Source organism: Canis aureus, chromosome 12, assembly GCF_053574225.1.
Source record: "Canis aureus isolate CA01 chromosome 12, VMU_Caureus_v.1.0, whole genome shotgun sequence".
Lineage (NCBI taxonomy): Eukaryota > Metazoa > Chordata > Mammalia > Carnivora > Canidae > Canis > Canis aureus.
In genome coordinates, this window is record NC_135622.1 from 61,019,491 (window position 1) to 61,041,828 (window position 22,338).

Consider the following 22,338-nt stretch of genomic DNA (forward strand, 5'->3'; position numbering starts at 1 on the left):
CCGGGGTGGGAAGGGGGAATGAGAAGCCAGCGGCCCGGAGGGGTTCAGTGGAGCGTCAAGGCGGACAAGATGGAGAGCCCTTCCCTGACAGCCAGGGCCTCAGCCCCGCCAGCTGGAGAAATCCTAGCGGGGGGCAAAGCCTTTCTTTTCTTTTCTTTTCTTATCTTTTTTTTTCCCCCTGGCTGACAGACACTAAATGTCAGCAATCATCATGACACAATCAGAGCTGGTTTTATAATATCTATAAGTGGTTTCAAAGTCTGCAGATGGCAGACAGTTTCAAAATCTCAGGGAAATTGTGTCTCATAGGTAGTGTTCAGACGAGACAGAGCCCCCACATGATTTTTATTTCATCTAATCCATCACTCCCGCTAGGTTGCAATGTAGATAACACAGCTTGGAAGCAGTGTGCATGCATGTGTGTGTGTGTATGTATGTGCATGCACACGTGTGTATGCACACCTGTATGTGTGTGGGGTGCTGTGTGAGCTGTGTATGTGAAAGTACCTGTGGGTCTGTGCTGTGTGAATGCTGTGTGCCCTATATGAGCTGTGTGTGTGTGAGGATGTGCGTGTACATGTGTGTGTAAGTGCACATGTGTGAGTTGTGTGTGCTTTTGTGTATGCATGCTCGAAGTCCACTCAAGTCCTAAAACGTTTCCAAGTGGTTTGCACACACCATCGGGAACTGTTTGGACCCAAGAGGTCCTGGATCATAAAGCAGAGGCTGTGGAAGGAAGCATAAAGACAATGGTCAAGAGATGCCCACAGGAGACACTAGCAGAGGATTAATGGGGCGCCATGCGTGTCACTTTCTGCGATGGCTCATTGAAAGTTTGGAGTCTCAGGACAGGTGGACAGGGAACAAGCATCAGGTGAGCAAGCCTAGAGTCAGGAATGAGGCAGATGAGTGGGAGCAGGAGGGGAGAGAGGAGAACCATCTGAAGGAAGAGTCCCAGCATCGGGGCTTCTGGCCAGGAGACATAGACCCTGTGACCTCAATTCCTGAAGATGAGAAATGAGGAAGGGCTAGGGTCCCCACTGTCCCCTTTGGGTCTATAATTTATTTAGAGGCATTAAGAACGGGACATAGAGTAAGAGTCATGAGCCTTTCCACTTGGGATAGGATTTCTGGCTTTTGCAAATAACTCACTCGTCTTCCATGATTCAAGAAGTAACTATCATAGCTGGAGTGAGAACATATTTTGCCTTAAAAAAAAAGATGAAATGGGATAGTAGTTATTTAATTTTTCAGAGATCTGCTATATATAAGGAGCTTGTATTATTTTGAATTGTCTTGAAGTACCTATGGGCTAGATATTATCGTCATTCAGAGGCTGAGAAAGCAAGAAAGACTCAGGTTTCCAAGTGAGTGGAGGGCAGCGATCCAGGTGCACCTGGGTCTGTGCTCTGAAGCCTACATTCTCTCAGTTTCAAGCCGGGATGGCTGGAGCTAAGAAGGGCTCAGGGGGTAACTTACCAAATGCAATCATACATGCTTCTTGTTTTAAATTTAATCCGCAAATCAGTCCTATGAAGGTCAGGGAGATTTTGAACTTTTCCAGGTAGCCCAGTGAGTAGATGGGACCACTCAGGGCCTTCTCACCACATATCCGAGTCTACCGTACAGCAGCTCCTTCCCTGCTCGGGCTCTACTTGTGTGAGGGGTGAAGCTGGGAGAACCTGGCCTGTGGAGCTGACACACAGGTTTCAGCTGCAGTTCTAGAGCAGTAGGAGTTGTAGGAAGTTGAGGAAATCCCATGATCTCCCTGGACCTTAATGTCCTCTCCTGAAACAGGATAATGTTGCATAACATTGGATAAATGTTGTGAAACTGACATAAAAATAACAACACAGGGCACTTAACATATGGCCTTGCGGATCGTAATGAAAATAGCACCTCTGCAAAGCAGCATTCAGAACTCACCATGTCCACCAGTGACCTAGGCACTCAGCTGCATCTGTGCCATTTTGCCAAAGCGTGAGTGTGAATCCCACCCATAGGGTGAGTGCCCATCCCTCTGGTCTGCAATCCTCAGACAAGTCATGCAGCTCAAGGAGTGAAGACAGAACAAGCATACATTCCTAATACATAAATTTATTCCTTCATTCTTTTTCAACCTATATTTTTATCAATCTATACATGAGCTCTCAGTAAGCTCAATGTGTTTTCAGCCATTGGATGGAAGTAAGTATGCATAGTGCTCCTGTTATTTCCTTCCAGCTGTACACTGGGGGATCTCATGCATTTTATTTCAAAATCCACTTGAGTAGTGAAGAAACCCACCTGGCTTGATAGCATGCATATCTCAACCTGATTTGTGTTGTCTTCTGCTCCTTTTCATCTCTCAATGTGATAGAAAAGGTTACTTCTTCGTGTTTAACAACTACAAAAAAAACCTAAGCTTAGATGCTAATAGGAGAAAAAAGAAATAATTGAATATAAGGAGGGGGAAAAAAAGTAATGTCTTCATCTCAAAAAATTATTGCAGAGTTAATGCTTACTCAGTGCTTTAAGGCAAACATAGAACGAGACCTTAGAGCAACTATTTCCTTCATGTTCACAATACTCTGGGTGCTGTGCTAAATTGTGTTCATATGTTCATATGGCTATGCATATAGTTTCACAACTGCGCAAAGTAGGTTCTATTGCCCGGGTGGCAGGTGTAAGGACCCCCACTTTACAGATGAGAAAACTAAGGCAGAGGAAGTTTAAATATATCTCTATCACATCTTCAACGATTCCTTCATCTTAGAGGAAAGAATTGTTCTGGATAAATAATGTTGAAGATGGCAAAACACGGACTAATGACAAATGAACTCTAACTAACACAAAGGGCCAAGGATGAACACTTTGTCAATAATTTCTGCAAGTACTCTGAGTTATAATTGGCCTCATAAACTTAGCTATTTGGCTTTCTGTGATGAAGTGGGCAAGAAAGCAACATCTGTTTGCTGTTGGGTCAACGTGGCATGCCACCTGACCTCTTGGTGCTTTGGCCGTGCACACTGGGAAGCAGACATAATAACACTTCTTTTTATTTTATCTTTCACAGACACTTGACTTTTTAAATGCAGTGCCTGGAGGATAGCAAAAATCCTCTTCACATCTAAAAGAAAGCCATTTAAAAACCTGAGTGGCCCTATAATGAATAATTATTGAGTACTGCACTATGGCCAGCTAAGAGTCCAAGAACAGAATTCAAGAAAAATCTGCAATCGTGGGAATATCTGCTTCAACTCCTTATCTCATTGAGGAGAAAAGACTTAAATATGTGTAGTAATTAGAGAGCAGGTCCTTAATCAAGCTTTAAAATCAGTGCGTGGACAGTAATCACTGCAGGGACCCACTGGCGCGGCCCTTCGGCGGGCTTAGCCAAGCACAGAGGAGCTGCTTTGTGCCAGACACAGGCGGTTCTGAACCTCACCTCTGCCCCTTGCTCTGGGTTATGCTGAGAGACTCAGTTCACCGTGTGGAGACTGTTTCCTATGTCTGAAATGAGATACTCAATCTGCTTATGTGGAAGGGATGTTGTAAGGACTTATGAGGAGGAAGTCCCCAAAAACATGTCACCTGGCAGACAGTGTGCTTCCCTCCTCTTCTGCAGGCTGGGGCAGAACACACCGGTGAAGGTGGAAGCAGGGCTTGGGGAAGCTGCGGTCCTAACATGAGTTGGCTTTGCACAATCTATGGTACTCCTGACTGAGGATGGGTGCAGCAAGGGGACAGGATCACACAGGGATTTGAGAAAATAGGCCCAGACAGGGTTGGACACAGGAGCTATGGGACACCTGGGTGGCTCAGCAGTTTGGCACCTGCCTTTGGCCCACATCGTGATCCCGGGGACTGGGGATCGAGTCCCACATCGGGCTCCCTGCATGGAGCCTGCTTCTCCCTCTGCCTGTGTCTCTGCCTCTCTCTCTCTCTCTGTCTCTCATGAATAAAAAAAAATAATAAAATAATTTAAAAAAAAGGAAAAAGAAAGAAACAGGAGCTATAGTGCTCTCAGAGAGTTATACTGGGGTCTTCTATTGGTGGCTTCATCCCAAGATATCTGCCCAGGTCTTGAGAGGGCCCACCAGGGGTGGGCACTTCCCACCTTTCCCATGTCTGATGGCTTCATTCTTCAAGCTCAGATGAGGCCCAGGTGAGGTCCAAGTGGAGATGAATACTTGTCACAGAATTAGAATTTGTATGCAAAGAATTTAAATTTCGTGAAGTCCAGGTTCTTGAGTGACTAACCTATAACCTGTATGTGGAATCCACATCTTCCTGCCTTGCCTACACCCCCAGAATCGTCCACCCTCACTCCACCAGGCACATGTATAAGCACCTCTTTGGGGCTGCTGAGCCTCCTAAATATTATTTGACTCAAGATGGTCTATAACAGTTTGGTGGGAAATTATCTCAAATAAAGGAAGTAAGTAATAGAGATCCTTTTTAAAAAAGACCATGAATTGTGGACCCAAGGGGTCTAAATCTTTTCTTTCTACACCCATTACTTTGGGCAAGCCATTCAGCTGAAATTAGCCTTGATTTCCTTGTCTAGTGTCTATATTATGAGCATCATATCTCCTTTGCAGAGCTGCCACAAAGACAAAATGAGACAGTATAAGTAACGTATCTGGCACTTTGCCTGCCACAGAGAGATTCAATATATATTGAGAGATTGGCTGGTACATATCTTGAAGGATAGAATGAATCTGGATGTAAACGAGGTACAGTAAACTCAAGGAACAACCTATGTACAGGGGTCAGAGTTATGATTCTGTCACTGACTTCAAAAGTTGCTTTTCAAGGAGACCTGATATTTTGTGATGTTAGTGGAGAAGTATGGATGACTCCACTGCATGATTCTTACCGTAAAATATGGTTACAAAAAAGAAAAGTCTCATGACTATATTTCCTTTAAATTAAATTGAACCTGCCTATGAACCCACTCCTACCTGGCATGCGGATAGTCAACCTCCATCGTTCTGCAAGTTCCTCTGTCTTACAAAGAGAATCAAATAAGTGTGTGGGCAACTTGCATGGCCCTGAGGATGTTGGCAGGTGTCCTGTCTCCCCCATCCGAATCACTGCTGGTATCTTCCTCGTCTTGGCTTGAACAGCTCCTTGAAGGCAGCTGGTTCTTCTCTGACAGGTCAAGGTGCAGGTATGTGCTGCTGTGGAAGCAGCTGTGGAAGCCGCTGTGCTGGATGGAATGCAGCCTCCCAGAGGGCACTACCTGGGCTCCCCCGTGAAGTCCTCCATCTCCCCACAGAGGGAGGAGGTAGGTGTTGTGGTTGCCCATCCATCTCGCTGAGAAGTTACATAACTTACCTAAGGCTGTTGAGTCAGAGCCAGGACCTGTTGAGCCAAGTCCAGACCCTAGACCTGTGCTCTGCCATTGAAGACACAGCCTTTGCCCCTAAGCAGGAAGGGCCATGAGACAAAGTGGACATGACAAAAGGTAGGCTCTTTGGCTTCTGATAAATGTCTCTACCTTCAGTTGCAAAATAAGGAAGATGGTCTAGATCTCAAGTGTCCATTTGGATTCAGTGTCAGAATAACTATAGTTTACATCCTGGTAGGGCTACTTGCCAGTGTCATGATGCAAAGAAACAATAACAAACCAACCAATAAAACAAACAAACAAAAAATAGTCCAAAAACCAACAAAGGAAGTGAAAGGAAAGGGGGGAACTCTTTGAAGCAAATTGATCTGAGTTTGAATGTTTTCTTATCTCTGAGGGAACTTGAACAGCCCCTTACCTGCACCATGTCTTGATCTCCTTATCAGTGAAATGGGTATATATGAATACCTGCTAAGGGCACTGGCTTTGTGAAAGATGGCTGCCTACCTTACTCCTGCTCTTCTACACCATGGGGTCTGCACTCTAGCCTGGACCATACACTGAATGACATGGAGTGAATGGAGACCTCCAGTCCCCTTCAGCCCTCCCCTCCCCACTGGAACGACTGGAGCAGAGACCAGCTGCCTTGCTCAGCCCTGTCCACATCATAGATGTGTGAGCCAGAGAAGCGTGGCCGCTATGTACACCGCTACACTTTATGGTAGTTCTCTGACCTTCCTCAACTCTTGGAGTTGAGACTATCCAAAGAGATGACATGAAAGATGTTTGTAAATGGTGGAAACACCACTTCACAGGCGTTAGTGCCAGCATCGCGAGAGCCAGACAGGTGCTTGCAACATGGAGACTGTGCACAGGAGTTGTGAATGTGATTTGAGAGTCAGTCACTAGTGCTGGTTCAGAGGAGAGGACATCGCTGGGTTGGGGGGTGGCCAAGTCAGGCCACAGCAGCATAGGCGCATGGAGAGACATACCTGTGTGCCTGAGATCCTGCGTGAAAACCTCGAGGAGGTGCCTAAGAGGCCCGAGAACAACAGTTCTGGGGAGACCTGTGCAAGATGCCTTCCCTGCTCACCCCAATTTCCAGAGGGCTTCCTTTTCAACCAATTTTCTGAAAATTTAAAAACAAAAACAAACAAACAAAAAACAAAAATGCTACAAGACAAATGCTACATGATACAATTTTAAGAGTTGGTAACTACAATGGGGAAATAAGAGGAAACAAACTAAACAATCAAGAAAAAGCAAGGTGGCTTCTCCTGGCAGTGATTCTGAGCTGGGATTTCTACTGTGCTTGAGCACAGAGATGCATTTTCACAGTCCTGTTTATCTCTTACCTTTCCAGAGCCTGAGTTTGTTTGAGCCTGGCCTAATTTCTTGGAAAGACTTTGGGCCTGAGGGCCTGTACTAACTTCTATAGTTGTCCTACATTTCTTTTTTTTTTTTTTCCTTCCACAGAACCATTGTCTGCCTTGAATACTAAGTCAGATATAAACTTTAAAAAAATTAAAATCATATTATGGATAATTGGAATGCAGAGCTCTGTGAACGTTAATGCCCTGAAAGTGAAGCTCAACTTTTCTCTACATTTTCTTCTTCGGCTGGATTAATTTCCCACTGTCATTACTACTACTTTTAATAACTAGAGAAGTTCAAGATTTAAATAAACTAATTAAATGAGGGGATTAAGGACCAAAGGCAAGCCTGAACCTCCAAAAATGCTTAAAGAATCACAGGGAGGTTGTCTGCGGAGACAGAGCCCCCATTGGAGCTGCCTGTTGGGGTCCTAGCAGGGCCTTGTGGGGCTTCCGGAGCAAGACACTCATGGGGACGACACCAGAGGGGCCACTGTTGCAGCATCTGTCAGATGGCAGAGGAGCCCTCTTGCCTTTGCACATTAGTCAAGGAGTGCCTCCTGGTGACAGCAAAGGTCAAGATGACATTTTGTAGTCTTCTGTCATGAGTGAGCCAAGAGCTAGGAGGTTCTGACAGGGTCTGCTTTGCGCACAAGCAAGGGCAGGACTCAGACCATTTTGGTTCCCAGCTCCTGGCACCTCGAGGAGCTCACCTGCCAACTACTGGAGCCTATGAAGCTCAGAGCCAGCACACCCCAGGCACAAGAGAAGGCTCTTCTCACAGGCCAGACACAAACCACCCCCAGGAGCCTCCTCGAGCTTTCAATAGAGAGAAGGAAAATTCTTGAATACACCCCCACTCAACCCCAACCAAAGCATAGATAATTACAATAGTTAATGAAGCCTCTGAATTGATTACTAAGTCTGAACTCAGGGGGGCAAAATCATTAAAACAGTTGTCCAGATAAGAAACTCCCGAAAATGGTTCTTGGGGGATGACTGAGGAGACACCATGGTCTTCCCAATCATGCTGTGTTTGCATTGTAGAGTCTGGCCCTGTCCCCGCTAGGCTGGGACGCTTGGCTGAAGGAAGAGACGGCACAACACTGGATCCTCTGGGGGAGTAGCATCCACAGGGAGGAGAACAAGCCTCCTCAGTCTGCAGCCAGCTGTGTTTTCCAGGGCTCTCTGCCTCAGGGTCCTCTTCCGAAAGTGCCCTGTCCTCTAGCTGACAAGCCTGTGTTCACTGATGTCATCTGAGCTTCCCCATCTTGTGCAAGGGTGGGAAGCACTGATGGTTCTGTCGTTGGCCACCATGCACCATTGTTTTGAATTTCGAGCAGCCTGATCTGCTGCTAGGGGTGAATTAGGGACAGAAGTTAACTATAATGAAACACAACTCATGAGAATTTTTTTAAAAAAATGGTGTTTCCCCTGGTGCCTACCATGTACTCAGTTCCAGCTATTTGCTCAAGAGCAATAGCACGTATTCCTAGATCTGCACTTTCCTTCTTTGTCCACACTTTTGGAAGGTCACAAATATACAAAATATCTAAAGAAGCTGTGTGTGCGTGTGTGTGTTTTAAATTTGTTTGTCTTCTTGTGTGTTTGTGTTCTGGTGCAATCACACAGAATCAAACCAAGAGTTTGCTTGGTGCTGGCTATCAGAAGGAGGTGACCTCTGTCTCTACCATGCTATGGAATAGAGCAGACCTCCCTAATCTAATGGCTCAAGAAGAAGTTGCGTAAGGCTGGCCTCTGCCCTCGAGGGAGGTGGGTGAGCGGCAGAGGTGTGACATGCCCTGGGCTCCCGTGGGGACCGGGAAAGGAGAACTCACGTTTTTAAAGTATTTACACCGGGTCAGGAGCCCCACAGACTTTCATTTAATTCATAGCTATCCTGTACAGGAGGCAAACCTTGCCAGGAAAATATTTACAAATGGGAAAACAGCCCAGGAAGGTGATGAAATGAGCCCTCACCTCTTAGGTAGAAATCGGTAGAGCTAGGATTTGATCCCATGTCAAGTTTAGCTGAACAGTGTCCTCCTGTCTGAAACATTTCCTGAACCTACAGATAAAATCCAATGTGTTTCTACCATCCTGCTTGAAACACGGGTGTTTCTACTAAATACAGTTTGCCTTACTGAAAAATCTCTTGTCCCATAAAACTGTACAGTAAAAACAACAGGGATTATGTCAGTGTGGGTGTTCCCAACACCCAGCACCAATGCAGCTTCAAACCAAAGAGCTAAAAAAATTATTAAAAAAAAAAGAAACTCCAGCAATCTTAGTAAACACACATACATACACACATACACACTCACACACACACAATTATGTCTCCACTGGGAATTTATTACTTTTTTAAACAATGTGCGAAATGTCTTCTCAGCTTTACTAGAAAACATAACAACATGGAAAACAGAGCAGTGCTTGGAGCCAGTCAGCCACATGCTGCTTGTACCAAAGGGAGGCAATTCTAGAGGATTTTGAGCATATTCCTTAGTCTCCATGTTTGTTAAGCATCTCTAATTGTAAGCTTGCCCCCTCTCATTCTGTATCACCACAAACACTAGTTATATATGAACCAAAGGAATATTATGAATATTAATATTAAAATTATATTATATGAGTATAATTTACATGAATAGTATATATAATATTAATCAAATATTAATATTAATATTACTAATATATTATTCATATTAATATGAAAAATATAATTCACAATATATAATATGAATTATATTATTCATATTCAATATAATCCATAATATTGTATTATTAATATAATAATATGAACCAATAGAGAATATTATGCTGGTAATATTCTCTCCCTTACCAAACGTACATGAGCTAATGTACAACACAACACAAAGATATGAGTTGTCTCAGCATGCATATGTTACACTTATGTGTTTATGTGTTTTTCTTCTCCCACTGAACCGTGTTGTCCTATAGAGTAGCCACTGGCCACGCAGAGCCCTTCGATGTGGATAACTCAGATTGTAAATGTAAAATACAAACCACCTTTTAAAGACTTGGCATGAAAAGATGATTAAAACATCTCATCAATAATTTTATATTGATATCACAGAAGTGATATTTAGGATCTATTGGGTTAAATAAGATACATCATTAAAATGATTGGGCTTGCTTTTTACTCTTTTACTGTAGGTCCTAGTACACTTAACATTACATGCGTGGCTTGCTTTCCAGTTCTACTGGGCAGTGCTAGGCAGACCTCCAGCTTACAGAAAGTAGGGATGATGAGTTATTGATTTCACAGCAATGGAACCAGCACACTGCCTGGTCCATGGTTGGCCCATGAGCATCGATCTCTGACAAGAGAATTAGGTGTGTCTAACTCAAAACTAATGTTCTTTCCACTGCTTGTGGCAGTGCCAAAGGGAAAGGGCTGGTTGGGCATGGGCTGAACAAAGCAAAGATGGGGTCCTGCCAGAGGGCTGATTTATGGAGTCCATGTGGTCGGCCTCCTGGGGTGGAGAGCAGTGTGGACATGGACAGAGAGAGTCTGCAGGGAGCAAGATATCTTGCACATGATCCCTTTCTTGGACATTTTTGGAAAAGGGTTTCTCAGCCCTATACTTTTCCCGTTTGCTTACTGAACATCGATGATGAATTCACCATTAAGCTGGATGACATTTTCTGCATGCAACGATCTCTGACAATATAATAACAGACCTGCACTAATGAGTAGAAAACAACAGAAAATGTCATGTGATGCAGTGTATAGTGCATTATAGGATGGCGATGTCTGAATTTTGGCTTCACTACCTCATAGTCACTAGACGTTCAGAACCTAGTCCTCCCTCATGGAGCTGCAGTTTTCCTATCTGGAAATTGTGAGGTAATGCTATTTTCACAGTATTTCCTTGGGGTTCAGTGAAATTCCTATTTGTATGTGAAAGTGCCTGGCACAAAATAAAATCAAACGACGCAAGAGAAGATATTTAATCAATGAAAGTACTGTTGGATTAGAGACAGCTTGACAAAATGCAAAGAGAATAGGTTTTATAGTCAGATCCATTTGGCTTCAAATCCTTACCCTGCCATTGGGCAAGCTAGTTAACCTTTCTAAACTTCAATTTCTTCACCTGTAATACTGCGATGATGCCATTCACCTTGCAATTTCTAGGAATAAATTAAATAAACCTTGAAAATCCTTAGTACAGTGCCTGGTATCTAGTAGAGACTCAATAAGTAATGATTTTGAAACATTACTTCTAATTCTCAATGAGACCCATGGTTTCTAGCTTCAGGTTTGCCATTGAGTTAGGAATGATACTTTTAGTAAGTCACATAACTACTAAAAAGACTAATGTTGAGTGGTAATAATGCATAGCTCACTTAAATTCATGATTGTAGATAAAACTTTAGCTAATCTCATAAAGGGCCTTTATGAATTACACAATGGATAGAGATACAATAGTCACCGTAGAGTCTGGGTTACACCTAGTCACAAAAATGGAGTATTTAATGCTGAAATTTACTTTACATAACATCTATTCTTGAGTTGTTATGGAACAATGATGAAACAATGATGAAAGACATTAGACATTTTTGCCTTTGACATAAGTCATACTAATTTAATGTACCAAGGCTAACTCACAGAAACACAAAAAACAACGCAAACAAAATAATCGTGGTATTTGTTTGGTAGAAAAAAAAATACAATTTCTGTGTGGAGAAGAAAGAAAGGATTCATGTTTATGGAACTTTGGGACTTGCTACCCCTGTAATTTTTAAACCGTCACCAGAGAAAGAGAATGTCTTTGCCCAAATCACACTCAGATTCATTGAACACCCAAGGCAAGCCACAAATCCAGACCTTTCCTGAGTCCAAGCTACCACTGCTCCCTATTGCCTCTTCCTCTTGTGCCCGACTCAGTGTCAGGGGCGGTGGTCATGCTGAATCTTTCATGGATGACTGTTCCTTTCCACCATATTTGCTGATGGGACACCCTAAACTGTCTCATACACACAGCTGTGATTTTATATGACTTGTAACCCTGCTAACTTTGCCTTGGCCCTCATCGGAGCATCAAGATAAGACAAAATAGAAAGTGTATACCACAATGGAGGGAGTGTCCTCTTGTGTGCCTGGGCACTGAGGAATGCAGAGGGACATTTATGTTCAAGAGTGGAGAATGTAGGGAAAATAAACGGAGTAGGAAATACAAGGGAAGTGTAATTGGTGGTTTATTTATAGCATAAATTGTGTAATGATAGCACGCTCCTGCATCCCCATCACAGATTGACTGTAGGGTCTGCTTGGTATCAACTGTGTGCTTATTTTGCCTCTAACTCTCCTGATCCACAAACTGTATTTAGTAGTTAGGCATGCCTCCAGGTGAAATGTACAATGGTGTTTTATCAACTTTGTTAATCTTGTTACTTGTGGAAGAATTTATTAAAAAGAACCAATTTCTTTCTTCATGCACTTATGTTATTTCAATGACAGGATTTATATATGGAAACATTTATCTATTCATCCATCATTCTGTTTTTTAACTCAATAGACATTAATAGAGCATGCCTTCCACACAAAGCATTCCAATGTAGTCATTAAATCATAGGATCTGGAATCAAACTAACTTAATGCAACCACAGAACTTTCGAGCAGACAAATATGAGCAAGTTATCTAATGTTCCCGTTTCATGGTAATTGTACCTACATTGACTGAGGCTACAAGGTTTTCCTGTCTCTGGCCTTTCTGTGGTCTATTTGAGACTGGAAGGAGTTCTCCAAGTATAAAACAACTAAACATTTGATCAAACATGCTTTTAGACAGACCATTGGGCTTTCAGGAAGTAAGAAATGATTTTAAGGATCTCCCTTACCCGTGGGTTAAAATGAACGTAGGGCAAATGTAGACCTTCTCCAAGGAGAAGCATTGAGCCAAATGGGGAACAGATTATACTGAAGGCAAATGCCAGTGTCAGATTCTGATTGTGACCAGAATATTGGGCCATAGATAGATGTATTGAATTTAGGATTCTTACATTGAGCCTGAGACCCTAGAAGTAGTCTAATGTGATCCTAGGTGAGCAGAATCTCTGATACAAAAATTTTCTTTTGGAAGAAGGCACTCTCAGTTTAAGACCTTGGGATTTTTAGATATTCTAGTCAATCAAATGTGAACTCATAGTTTTAGATCACGGATAATATAGGTGTTAAAATTATAAGATATAGAGTATCAGTATTTATGTATGCAATGTTTAAAAATAATAAAAGCCTAGTCATAAAAGCAAGCAAACAAGAGACTACCCACAAGTACTAGGAAGAACCTTCTAGCTCTAGCCACCATGAAGTTAACTGTTACTTCTACTGTAAACAACCATGCAATTGGGGAAAAAATATGAAGCAACAGTTTTAGACTTTGGGTGACAGGCAGCATAGGACTCTGATCTATGAGGGTGAAGAAATACAGAAAGTGAGGCCAATGATCAGGATTTCTCCCTGGAAGCACTTGTCCGATGTGGAGGAAGGGGCCCAAGCAGAACAGAGAGGTCTCAGCTAACAAGGCAGAGTCTGGAGCTAGAGCATAGAGAGGAAGGTGGGGCAGGAGAATTTATGGGATTTCTCTAGGTAAAGGAGGTAAATGGAGAGGTTTCAGATAGCCAAAGGTTTGTTTCATAAAAGGATTAATAAAATAGTAGAGTCTAATTGAGATTGATGGATTAAAAAACAGAGAAAATTAACATGAGGCATAAAATAGAAGATGGCACTAGAGATTATACAAAGTTTAGAGGATAAAGAATATTATAAGTAAATATGTAACATTAATATAAAAATTGCAGAAAAAATAAATTCCTTAAAAATCATGACTTATTAAAACTGACAAAAGAAGAAACTAAAAGCCTGAATATTCCCTTGTCTGTTAATAGAAATGTAACTCTAAATCAAAAGCATTCAAGGGACTCAAAAAATTAAGGCATGGATGGAATCTTTATAAATTCCTTCAAACATTTAGGGAAGAAATATTAAACTTTGGACACAAACTCAGATAATACAGGTAGATACAGAATTTTTTAATGTGTTTAAAAAGCTTTGTAACCCAGGACCAACGTTTGTCAAAAATATTACAGGAAAACTAGAGATCAATGTTCTTTATGAAAATACAACAAAAAAAAATCTTTAAAAACTAGCCAATTAAACCCTGTAATATAATAAAAGGATAATACATCTTAGCCTAATTTACCTGTTATAGGAATCAAGGCTAGTCAAATATCTATAAATCAATTAATGCATTTCTCCAAAAGGAGAAAAAAAATATAATTATATCAACAGCTGGAAAAAAAAAAAACATTTGACAAAATTTGAAAAAGATGTAATTTACTCATGAAATTCACATTTAAGGAAGATAAAATATAAAACACTAACCTAAGAATTAAAATTCAATAGAGTTTTCACTTGAGTAATTATGAAATTACTATCTATCATGAAATTAAATCAGAGAAAATTTGAAACTACTTTTGGAGACAAAAATTATCTTTATGTTGGGATGCCTGGGTGGCTCAGTGGTTTAGTGTCTGCCTTTGGCACAGGATGTGATCCTGGAGTCCCGGGATCGAGTTCTGCATTGAGCTCCCTGCATGGAGCCTGCTTCTCCCTCTGCCTATGTCTCTGCCTCTCTCTCTGTGTATCTTTCATAAATACATAAATAAATAAAATCTTAAAAAAAAATTCTTTTAGATCAATTAAAAGAGAGAGAGAGACTGACTCCAGGATCATGCTCTGAGCCAAAGGCATATGTTCGGCCGCTGAGCCACCCAGGCATCCCTAAATAAATAAAAGCTTAAAAAGAAAATAATCTTTATGTTTCTAGGTCAGTAGAAATATTATTAAATATCAATGGCAAAAATGCAATATTTATATTCTTTAGAGACAAAACCAACCCATTTTACTAATAAGATGCACATTTACAGAATGAACATTTACAAAAACTTCTCTAATATGTCTCCACTTGAGATATTGTGCCATTATTTAAATAGCACCAATAAAACTGAAACAGAAAAAAATCAAAATTATTTTGTAAGAAATACAATGTTGAAATCTTGCTGTGTTCAGATTATTAGTGGACTTGTTGACCACAATAAAAATACTATGTATATTTACCTAAATGAAGAATAAATAAATGAAAACAACTTATAAGAGTCACATTTAAAAACTGTAGCTTAAAACATTATCTAATAACTATAATCTTATCATATTTCCATTTGATCCATTATAATCACTTAAAAGCAACAAAACTAAAAGAAAAAAATCTAATTGATTTTAATAGTGAGAGGAAAAAACACTTTGCTATGGTTCTGGATTTTTAGAAGTAGATTCTTTTAGAGATGGGATCAACGTGAAGATGGCTCATTTCTTTTTTCAGGATGTGTGAACAGTGCTTGGTGTAGTCATCTCATGTGACCAGTGGAAGATGTGCAAGCTAAGCAAGCCCCTCAGTGGAGGGCATACCTGGAGACATTATGTCTCAATTTCTGGAATAGGGGGATGGAGAGAGGTCCTACTCTCAGGTGCTGATCCCTGGGAGCTCTCTGACATATCTGACAAGGGGATGAAGGGGAGGACCTGAGCCTGGGCTGGGAGCACCCTGTTCAAGTGGGAAGGTTGAAATGAAAGAAAGACCCAAGTCCCTGCCATTGGCAGGTGCACTGGAACAAATTCTTTTTTGCTCTTGTGGGAGAGTTGATCCATCAGGATGGGGTTGACCTGACAGAGGTTCTGAGAAGGTAGTGCCTGGTCCACGTGGGGAGAAGGACACTGGATTCAGAAACCATCACAGCTTGGGGCTCCTCTTTTCTGGGGATCTCATCAAACTAAGGGTTACCTTGCTGCCAAATACCTGATTTGTAATATCAACTTTATGGATACTATTTGAAAATTTTTCACTCTTTCTTAATATTACCTTGTTTGATGCATTTTAATAATATTTTTAAATTTTTAAAAGCTTTATTTATTTTAGAGAGAGAGCATGCTTGAGTGGGGGGGGGCAGATGAAGGGGGGGAGAAAAAGAGAGAGAGAGAGAAGTAGACTCCCCACTGAGAGCAAAGCCTGATGCAGGGTTGGATCTCACAATCACATGATCATGACCTGAGCTGAAATTAAGAGTTGGATGCTTATCAGATTGAGCTACTCAGGAGTCACTCTTTAATTAACTTAAGATAACTGAGATATCTCTCAGCTAACAGAACTCTCAACACATTATCATCATCTTTTCTCCCATGAGAAGTAAGCTGCCTTTGGTACAAGTCAGGGATGCTTTCAAGTATTTCTGAGTTAATTTTGGCTTGTAAAAAAAAATGGCTTGTGTTTTATGGATATCCAGATTTTTGCATGCACTGCTATTTCACTGACTTTGGACATCTTTTCTTTCTTTCTTTCTTTCTTTCTTTCTTTCTTTCTTTCTTTCTTTCTTTCTTTCTTTTTTTTCTTTTCCTTTATCTTTACACAGCAAATTCTCTTAAATTGGATTTGTGGTGAAAATTCATGTTGTCTTCTTGATGCATTTCTGAGAAGATTTGAAGTTTCCAGTGGAGTGGTTGCTTCTACTTTCCTTTTCTTTTTTTTTTTTTCTTTTTCTAACTACAGTGGTGCTTTCTCAGTTTGGAGACTTCTTGGGATCTTTAAGTGCATTGGTGATTTCCTCTTCTTTAGTTAACTTGGTATACATTTGGTTTCTTCTTCAAAAGTTTTAAAATAAATATTTAATTCAGCTGCATCAATCAGTTTCTTTGAAATTTCTTTGATTCATCTTCTCGGAGGGCTCTCTTTTCTGGAGCCTTGATTACATCTATTTTCAGGTTCCCACTCTCCATGTTGTCTTTTCCAAGAACAGCAGCCCAAACTCTAATTTTTTGCAAGTATCCATCCAAAGGCTCAATTTGACTTTCCTCAGAGTTTTAGAACTTTTTTTTCAGTATAATAACTTCATTCACTCTCCTTTTTCCATCCTTCAGCTTCTAGTGAAAGCAGCTTTAGACTCCCCCAGAACACTGGGATTTTCCTCCAAAGCCTCTTTCACTGCTGTGGGAAACTGTTCCTCATTGATCTGATGGATTTGGGAGGATATTTTCATCGCAGCTATTTGAAACGGATGTGTTCTGATACATCTTGTAAAGGCTAAAACTTCCCTGTAATGTCAGTCATCTACTCAATGTGTTCAAAGTGTTGAGATTTGTCTCCTTCTAGCCCTTTTCAAAGGGTGTCTATGCTAAACCCAAGTAAAGGGAGATTTCTAGCTCCTTATTGATGTTTTAGTTGTTTCTAATGAGTTGTTCTCTGGTTTAGTTTACACTGAAGTTGACTCGAAGTTTCCAAGTATGTTTTTTTTCCTTTAAAATTAGTAAACTTATGGGATCCCTGGGTGGCGCAGCAGTTTGGCGCCTGCCTTTGGCCCAGGGTGCGATCCTGGAGACCTGGGATCGAGTCCCACATCGGGCTTCCGGTGCATGGAGCCTGCTTCTCCCTCTGCCTATGTCTCTGCCTCTCTCTTTCTCTCTCTGTGACTATCATAAATAAATAAAAATTTAAAAAAATTAAAAAAAAATAAAATTAGTAAACTTATTTCTTAGAATAGCTTTAGTTTTATAGGAGAATTAAGCAGAAAGTAGAGACATTTCCCATCCACTCCCTGTCCCTCCTCCCTTTCTACCACATGCACACACTCTCCCAGATTATTGTCTTACATCAGTATGGTGCATTTGTTACAACTGATGAACATCAAAATTGATAAATTATTATTAAGTAAGTTTATAAATTGGAGTTTGCTCTTTGCATTGTACATTCTTTAGGTTTTGCCAAATACATAATGTCATGCATCCACCATTATAGCATCATATAGAAGAGTGTCACTACCCTGAAAATCCCCTGGGTTCCATTTCTTCATTCCTCCCTTTTCCTCCCCCATCTATAAACTCTAGCAACCACTGATCTTTTTACAGTCTCCATGTGTTTGCCTTTTCCAGAATGTCATGTCATTGGAATCACACAGTTTTTAGTCTTTTCTGATTGGTTTCTCTCACTTGCAATATGTATTTAAGTTTTCTCCATGTCTTTTCTTGCCTTAATAGCTCATTTCTTTTTACCATTGAATAATATTCCATTGTCTGGCTACGCAGTAGTTTAATTATTCATTCATTTATTTTTAAGATTTATTTATTTATCTTATATAGAGAGAGCGCACAGGTGGAGGAGCAGAGGGAGAGGGAGAAAGAGAATCTTAAGCAGACTCCACACTGAGTCCAGAGACTAATGCAGTGCTTGATCCCAAGATCCTGACCCTGAGATCATGTCCTGAACTGAAACCAAGGTTTGGATGCTTAACTGACTGCACTACCCAGGTGCCTCCACTCATCTATTAAAAGACATCTTGATTGTTTCCAAGTTTTGAGAATTACGAATAAAGCTGCTATAAATATTTGTGTGCAGGGTTTTGTGTGCACATCTGTTTTCAACTCCTTTGGATACCTAATATGTTTTCAGTAAATATTGAACTTCTAAAAAATATTGTTTTTTTTTCCAGGAAGGTGGAATTTCTATAGCTAGTTTGCCTCTTCTTGAGTAAAATAGTGTCTTAATAATTAAAAACATGATTATGACTGTCACCACCCCCATATCCCATAAAGATCCATGGGGATATGGACCTGATATAATATTCCTTGGCCACACTGTCCCCTACTTAGTCCAGCAGCTCCTGAAAAGGTGCAACACAGAGCATCATGGAAGCCAGCAGATCCTCCAATACTGTGTCACCTCAAGTTACTAGGACTCTGTCAAGGACAGCAGATGCTAGACAACATAGGTGAGCATTCCACCTAACACCAAAGCAGTTCCTGGCAACTCGTGCTGACCCAAGGGAATGTTGGGGAAGGACAGGTGCAATAACCCTGATTGTGGATAAACTTCTCATGTGGGGCCTTGGAGGCCTCATCTTGCCTGCAAATGTGACAGAAAACTCCTGAAAACTCTAGCCTTCTCTCTTATGTGTGTCCGGTGACCTTGACTATATGAAGAGGAATGCTGGAGGGTTTGGAAGACCCTCCAAAGGACTCCAACTTACTCCACTAATTTCACCTTAAAAGACTATGGAAGAATAACAGGGAAAAGCTCCCAATGACCCAAGCTAGAACAACTTTGGGCACAAAATAATAACAGAAATGTAATATAGATGAAATGACAAAATAAATAATGAGTCCATAGTGACATAAATAAACAATTACTTACCTGAAAGGAGAAGAGACAAACCTTCCTAATTGAATAATTGTAGATATCATGTGGAGATCAGAACTGGTCCTTACACTTACAAGCACCCCACACTTGGTTTAATGCTCCTCTGCCACTGTCTCAGAATTCTTAATTTTGAACAAAGGGAAGCTCTTCATTTTCATTTCTATTGGGTTCCACAAATTATGTAGCCTGCTTGTGAAACTATAATAGCATAGATTTCCGGGTCCACTTGTGAGAATCTGTTTCACTAGATTTAGGGGCTGATAAATCATGTCTCCAGCAAGCTCCCTTATAGTGTTGATGCAGCAGGTCTAAGAATCAAACTGGAAGCTGCCTGGACCTGTCAAAAAGAAGAGGAAGCACTCAGAATAAGGTCTGAGGTAGAAGAGGTGGGTTACAAAGAAATGGGGGCAATGTATAAAACAAAACAAAAAAGTAGGTATAATATGACAATACTATTATGCACTTGCAGTTGCAAACCTAATAAAATACATGACAATAATAGATGTTAGTCAAGAAGAGGGAGATAGACTACTCTAAGTTTCTTTTTTAGGGTATACATAAATTTGGATACTCTTAACTGAAACATTAAGAGTAAAAATTTGAGTAGCCACTAGAAAAATAGATGTGGAGTACATAAATATCCAATCATCATGAGGGAATATGGAATAAGGAAATAAGAAAGATAAAATAACAAAAGAAAATAAAAACAATAATTTGGAAAATAAGCAAGAAGCAATAATTAAAAACAGAGGTAGAAAGCAAAAATGAAGAAGAAACATTCAAAATGTTATTACTTATAATTTTATTGATAAATATAAATTGCCTAAACTTACTGGTTAGAATATATTTTTAGACTTCAAGTTATGTAAGAAATCCATTTTTTTCTGTTTATGAGAAAGACTATATAGAAAGTTCGAAAGAAAAAGAATTTGAAAATGTTTATAACAGAAAATAAGAACAAAAGAAATTCAGGATAATTTTATTAAAGTCAAACCAAGTAAGTCTTAGTGTATGCATATATATATATATTATAACTATAATTATGCAATTATATATACACAATTAAGGGTATAACAAGTGAATATATAGTAATAGAAGATTTTTTAAATTAAGATATAATAATGCTAAACTTGAATGTACTTCAGAAAAGTCTCAAATATATTTTTTAAAGATTTTTGTTAATTTATTCATGAGAAACACAGAGAGAGGCAGAGACATAGGCAAGAAGCAGGCTCCCTGTGAGGTACCTGATGTGACTCAATCCCAGGACCCCAGGATTACAACCTAAGCCAAAGGTGGCTCAACCACTGAGCCACCCCAGCACCCTCAAATATATTCTTTCATTGATAAAGCTATAATAACTGTTTGACTGGACCATATTTAGAAATTTTCAGGCTAAGTTTGATTTATAAGTCAAGCAGATAAAATATTAGTAATATTATGGAAGATATGAATAATCCAGTTATCAAACTGGATTGAATGAGCATATACAAAACTCTACATCTCAAACTAAATGCATGAAACAAATATTCCTTTAAGGCATAAACATAAATACATCCATAAAGATATTTTAAAACTCCAAGAGAAACAGATACAAAAGTCATGACATAAGCCCCCCGTGGAAGAAGTCATGAACTGGAGGAATGTGCAAGTAAAGGCACATGTATTAAAATTTTCTTAGATTTAATTTGTGTGATGGGATTTAGAGGTCTCAATTTATTATAATGTATACATGTTAGATATCTCATTTTGTATGTGTCCCACATAAAAAGAAAAGAAAAAGAGAAGGAAAAATGTCCTGCTAAATAGACTTATTACCAAGAAATTGTGGACACAGTATCTTGTCCACATAATTCTTAAATAATAAGAATTTCAAAAAAAATCAGTACATATGTTTAGTGACCAAATTCCACATGTCATCCTTGCTTTCAGTTCATCGAGGAAGATGAACCAGAAAGCAATACCGTAAAGTCTCTAAATCTAATTTGAGCCATTTATTCTAATGACTACTATCCCTTCTGTGCCCACACCTCCCTTTGTTTGGACTGTAAGCTCACTGAATCTGTTGGTCACCACATGGTACATGAACTCAGAGCAGCTCTAACATAATGATGCTTTAGGTGGGAAGTGTTCACCATTGAATACGTGTGTACACATGAATGAAAATCTATAGGATCTGAGGGACCTGCAGCACTGGCTGCTGTCATTGTCTCTCATGGTTTCTCCAGTCTTCTCATAGAGGGGTAGTTAGCTTCCAAGATGGCACCAGAGGATTCTTGGTTCTTGGTATTCACGCCCTTACATATTCCTATCCCACACTGAACAGACCCAACCTGTTAAACTACAAGAACATTGTGGAAATGATGGAATAAGATTTGCAAGGTGAGATCACAAAGGAAATTGTGGCTTCCACCTTGTTCTCTCTCCATCACTCTTTCTGGGAGAAGTCAGTTGCCGTACCTTATCACATCATAAGGATGCTCAGCTAGCCCTACGGAGAGGTCCATGTGGTGAAGAACCAAGATTCCCGCCAATAGTTAGCCCCAGCTTGCCGTCATGTGAATAAGCACTCCAGCAAGCAGCATCTCCAGTCCCTGTCAAGTGACTGTTGCTATGGCCAACATTGTGACTTCAATTTTATGAAAGATTGAGTCACAACTACCCAAAATGGCAACTCTCAAATTCTCGATCCACAGAAACTTGCACGTCTATAAGTGTTTGTTGTAGGTTTAAGCCACTAAGGCTTGGAGTATTGAATTTAATTATGGGGCAATGGATAATTATTAGTTAAACATGAAGTCATGCTTTCTCTTCTTCCAACGAAGCTGAATTTTCACCTTTTCCCCAAATTAGACTTTTTTATTTGATCCCAACTTAAAGTATTTCAAATACTAATGAAAAATGTGAGATACTCTGTATCATATTTTGATACCGTGTAAAAAGTGTGGGCTAGGGTCTTTGTACTATTACCTGGATGGCAGTAGCCAACTTACATGACGTCTCAGCCTCAGCTGTCCCAGTTCTCAAACTAGAATGAGGAAGAGGTCTTGTGAAGCCACTGAGAGGTTAAGTGTGATGAAGTATTTGAAAGCAAAACAAAACAAGAAACCCAAAATAAGCAATGTCCTTCACATTAATGATGTTCAGCATGTTGCCTTATTCTTTCATACAAATATTTATGGAAAACCTCCCACAGGAACGGGCTGTTACAGGAATAAAGGGGAAACACTATGATCGTCACTCCCCTTAAGGAGTTCAGGTTCTAGTGAGATGTTCAGTAAATTAAAACAAAAAATACACTTAAATAGTATGTAAAACAAAAAGGAAAGCAGAGGGTACCAAAGGACTGTGTGAAACAGGTGGC

General features: G+C 40.1%; 1 long non-coding RNA gene across 3 annotated transcripts; it reads right to left on the minus strand.

Annotated features, from left to right (window-relative positions):
* Positions 1-6,438: 6,438 nt before the first annotated feature.
* LOC144324733 (uncharacterized) lies at positions 6,439-21,563 on the minus strand. 3 transcript variants are annotated; one of them, XR_013390163.1, is made up of 3 exons: positions 21,435-21,563; positions 18,969-19,311; positions 6,439-8,063 (listed from the first exon to the last, which is right to left on the minus strand). It is a non-coding gene; the product is annotated as an uncharacterized LOC144324733 (long non-coding RNA). The 3 variants fall into 3 exon arrangements; XR_013390164.1 differs by having other exon boundaries at positions 6,440-8,060; XR_013390165.1 differs by lacking the exon at positions 6,439-8,063 and adding an exon at positions 15,733-17,251.
* Positions 21,564-22,338: the final 775 nt, after the last annotated feature.